We start from the raw sequence: 5,000 nt of genomic DNA on the forward strand, positions 1-5,000 counted from the left end.
TTACATTTATCACCATCCTATTATTATCATCAATACCATTACTGTTTTATCATTATCACCAGTATCACCATTATCATTATCATGATTATTATCATTATTGCCATCATCATCATCATTATTATTATTATTATTAGTGCTCCTATTATCATTACTACTATTCGACTATTATTTTTACTATCATCGTTATCATTACCATTGTCATTATCATTATTGCCATTTTCATTATTACAATTACTATTATTATTATTATCATTGTTCTTATCATTATTGTTATTATCACTATCATTATTTTATTGGCATCATTGTCATTATCATAATTTTCATCATTATCACAATAATGTTAACAATAAAAAACAATAATGATGATGACAGTAATGATGATAATCATCAGTAATCATCATCATCATCATCATCATAATAATAATAATAATAATAATAATACCTATAATGATAGTAACAATACTGATAATGCCAACAGATACACTAATAATGATAATAACTATATCATTACTACTTCTACTACTAATCAATACTACTGGTGATAATACTTATGATAATAATAATTATTATAATAATGATAATAATAATAATAATAATTGTTATAGTAATGATAATGATGATAATAATAATGACAATGATAATGATATTTGATAAAATCAATAACTAGAAGCACTCAGTGCATACCTCTGCCAAGGTAATAGAATAACAATAATAATCCAAACACCAAAAAGTTGTCACTGACTTGCAATGCTAATTGATGCAATATCTTTTTTAAATCCTGGGTCTGGATCATGATCCGGATCACCGCCAATGTAGTGGCATCTAAGTTGGGCCAAGGCACACCTCTGGTAAAGATTCTAAAAAAAAAATGCTAACCAACCAGGCAACAGATTAACCACCGCTACCAAAAACATAACCTGGTGGTGGTAATGAATATCACTATCATTATCAACATTATTGTTATTGTTGTCATAATCATTATTACTGCTATCATTACCATCACTATCACAACAATGATAATAGTAATAATAAGTTATCAGTGTCATTATTATCATCATTATCATTAGTATCATTATTATCATCCACTACTACTATTACTATCATTATTATCATTGTTATTATCATTATAATTATCATTGTTATATTCATTATTATCATCATTATTATTGTTATTATTCTCATAATTATAATTGTTGCTTTCATTGTTATCATTGTCATCATTATTATTATCATTACTATTATTACTATTATCATTATCATCATTAGAACTATTATAATGATTATTATTACAATTGTTATCATCATTACTACCATGCTTATCTTTTGCTATAATTATTATTGTTATTATTTTTACTATCATCATGATTATCATTGTTATTTTTTCCTATTGCTACCATTATCATTATCATGCATATTATTATTATTATCATTATTATCATTATTACTACCATTTTGGTTTTTACTATTACCATTATCATTATAATCATTATTACTATTAGCATCACCCTTATCCTCATTATAATTTTTTTATTTATTATCATTGTTATCATTATCATTACTATCATTACTGATTTTATTTTGAATATCATCATCATTTTCATCATTATTATGTTTCATTATTTTCATCATCACCATTTTTATTGTTGTTGCTGTTATCTTTTCCATTATCATTATTATTATTGTTACTATTATTGTAATAATTATTATTATAATCATCATGATTGTTATTCTCTTTATTATCAATATTACCGGCATTACCTCCGCCAATGAGGTTGTCTTTGGTAGCGTTGGTTAGTTTGTTTATTCGCTGGTTAGTTGGTTAGCAGGTAACAAAGAGTTATAAACCTTTTGCCAGCGGTTTCTTAGCCCAACTTATATGCTTCAGGGTTGGTGGTGATTCGGATCCAGGAATTTTTGTTTGTTCTTTGATGAGTCTGCCGGGAGGATGACGCAAAAAAATCGGTAGCCTGAGTGAGTGTAGATCTGTGGCTCTGGAAGTTTGCATCAGTGGCGCTTTTGTATTGGCGGGTGCGCGGTCTATGAGTGCTTGTAGATATTACTACAACAATAATGATTATCTTTATTATCCTTATTTTTATTATTTACGTTATTTTTATTGATATGATTATCCTTATTATTGTTATTATTACCTCCACCAAGGAAGTTATGTTTTTGGTAGCATTGGTTAGTTACTCTGTTTGTTTGTTAGCAGGATTACTCAAAAAACTATGGACAGATTTCTCTGTGTCTTAGCCGAGTGATCCGGATCCAGGCATTGTTTAAGTCATTGCGTCCAGCTACCCTATTGCATTGCCAATAGGGGTAAATATTATTTGCATTTTAAGGAGGTTAACAGTGCACTTGAGAAAAAGGTGATCTTAATGCAATTCTTCGTGTGAATATTTCTATTGCATGACCCTTTTGCCTTGGCGGAGGTATGCGCTCTCTGAGTGCTTCTAGTTGTCATATATTATTATTTGCATCATTATCATAATCGTTATTGTTGTTATTATATTATCAGTATCATTGATGATATTGCCATTACAATTATTATGATTACTTTTATTACTATTGTTATCATTGTCATCATTATTGCTGTTATCATTGTTCTCATTATCATTACCATCATCATAACGATTATTCTTCCAGTTTTCATTCTCATTCTCATCATTATCATTTTCATAACCCCTATCATCGTCAGTGTCATCATCACAGCCGACATCTTCATCTTCGTCATCCTCATCGCCGTCATCATCGTCACCACCATCATCATCATCGTCGTCGTCGTCCTCCTCCTCTGCATCACCATCGTCGTCCCCGTCATCAAGCCTGACACCAGCTGCTGCTGCCCAGCGGCAAAACGCGTTTTGAATTTCGGAAACCAATCAAGCGTCAAAGTTTTGTGAGACTAATTACTTGAGAAAACAGCTGAAGCAGGCACGTGGCAGGTTTTCGGTACTGCCTGTACAATTTTACTCAAAATTTGCTAGAAATAACAATATATCTGTTTTATCATCACTCATATTGTCTACGATATGGCACTCGAGTTCACAGGGCATTCGCCGTCAGCCGTGGAGCAGCTGCCCTCATTGCAAAAGAACGAAAATGTCGACACTGATGCCGAGGCAAGCGTCAGTCGCCGGCGCCCGGGCATTTTCCAGCGGCCTTTGTCTTGGGCAAGTCCGCGACTCGGCCCCACGAAGCACAGTGAAATAATCGGAAGGCTGAGTGAAAAGACTTCGACAACAGAGGGAGAACACCAAAATTGGGGCGAAGGGGCGAGTGGGAGGCGGGACCAGAGGGGCGGCTGGGCGCGGGCGCGGCGGTGCCAGGGAGGGCGGGGCCAAAGGCGGCTCGGGAAGCTAAGGAAGAAAGGGCGGAGGGGGAAGGGGTGGGGGTGGCGAACCTCCAACCAACTGCAATACATTCGACGGATTTCGTTGAAATGTTTAGCTTTTCGGAATTCAGCGTTGGGAGGACTGGTCGTTCGCCCCTTCACGCGGACCGACTCTTCCTCCCTGATCATCCTGATTTATCAGTTCCGAAAATAATAAATTTGATGTGATTACAACAAACGGTGCCATTTCTCATGCGAATAGGCTACGGCTAATGTACTACGCCTTTTCACCGAGACATAAATGAGTGTTCATTACATGTGTGCACGTGAAGGACGAGAGCGTCGACGCCGGGAGGGTGAACAAAAAGGGTTGTCAGGGGGAAGGGGAGAGGGAGGACGGGAGGTCTACTGGGGGAAGGGAGCAGAAAAATTAGGGACGGGGGACGGGGGGGGGGGCTATGAAGCGAGATGAGGTAGGGAAGTGGGTGGTGCAGAAGCACACTCTCATAGGGGGAGAGTCACTCTCCACCAAGCTTTCACGGCGACAGGATCTCTGTCTCCGAGACGCGAAGGAATTGCAGTTTCGAAGTCGGTGATTGCTAATTGGAAAAGAATTACTTTTGAGTGCGATTAATGATAACGGGCTGCTTAACATGGTCTGTTGGAATAAAAAGAACAAAAAAGGCGGTGTTCTTAGAGCAATGGATAAATTCTCTAGTGATCTAACAATCAGAAATAAAGTTCCACGCCGATCTTTGTGACTGAAAGGCGAAGTTCCCGCCGACGACTTTTCGTGTCTCGAAACAGTACGCTGATGAGGTGCTTTTCCACGCACAGATCCTTGTGCTCCAGCGCCTCGCTTGAACCTTCCGCGATACACCTCTGCCGAGAATGGCCAAGCAGACACCTAAGCGAGCCTGAGGAGCTGATGTTTCGTGTGTGAATTGTGCAAATAGGACATTAATCTGGAAAGACCTGATGAACTGAGAGAAATGCCTGTTCGACTTGACTGCCTTATATAGGAATACACATCAACTGTGACGAAATACTACATTTTTAACCTTTTACCTTACCCTGCATCCAGCCACGAAAAATAGCTTTAGTTTCCGCATTTCAACTAAATACACGAATTTTATAACAGCCAAGCTAACATATACTACTTACAACATCAAAATAATGTGATGATACGATCTGTTTGAAAGAATCCTTTGGTTTTGACCCCAAAAAAAATCAGCAAGCATTTTCATTTTTTGTTACGATAACGGTGCAAAATCATGTGATTGATTTAATCTTGTACTTAAACATAGCCGTTAAACATGTCTGGCGGTGCCGGCGGTTGAAAGCTAATTTCATTTCTCTTATAACTTACTCGACTACTTTTTTAAAGATTATAAAATTAAGAACGATTAAGTGCCATGGTGCTTGTGAAATTACTGTTGGTGTAGTGTAGATATATTCTTTAGAACGTGGCACATATTTGATATAAATATCACACAAAATAGCTGATGACTTAGAGTGCAAGATCTCCCTTCCCTGGGGCCGGGCGGAGGAAATATCTCTCCGTTCCGAGGGACGAAGCAAAAGGAAGCGAGACTAGTATCGAAACTGAATGTTTACATTTTTTGGTCAGACTGAAGTGATTTAGAGTTGCACGTGCACCTTC

At 36.9% G+C, this 5,000-nt stretch overlaps 1 long non-coding RNA gene across 1 annotated transcript in view; it reads right to left on the reverse strand.

Moving 5' to 3' along the window:
- Window positions 1–3,387, reverse strand: part of LOC138867916 (uncharacterized) — a 20,530-nt gene extending 17,143 nt beyond the window's left edge. The window contains exon 1 of the long non-coding RNA XR_011399922.1: window positions 2,624–3,387. This is a non-coding gene — a long non-coding RNA (uncharacterized lncRNA). The remainder of the gene's footprint in view (window positions 1–2,623) is intronic.
- Window positions 3,388–5,000: the final 1,613 nt, after the last annotated feature.

Source organism: Penaeus vannamei, chromosome 33, assembly GCF_042767895.1.
Source record: "Penaeus vannamei isolate JL-2024 chromosome 33, ASM4276789v1, whole genome shotgun sequence".
Taxonomy (NCBI): Eukaryota; Metazoa; Arthropoda; class Malacostraca; order Decapoda; family Penaeidae; genus Penaeus; species Penaeus vannamei.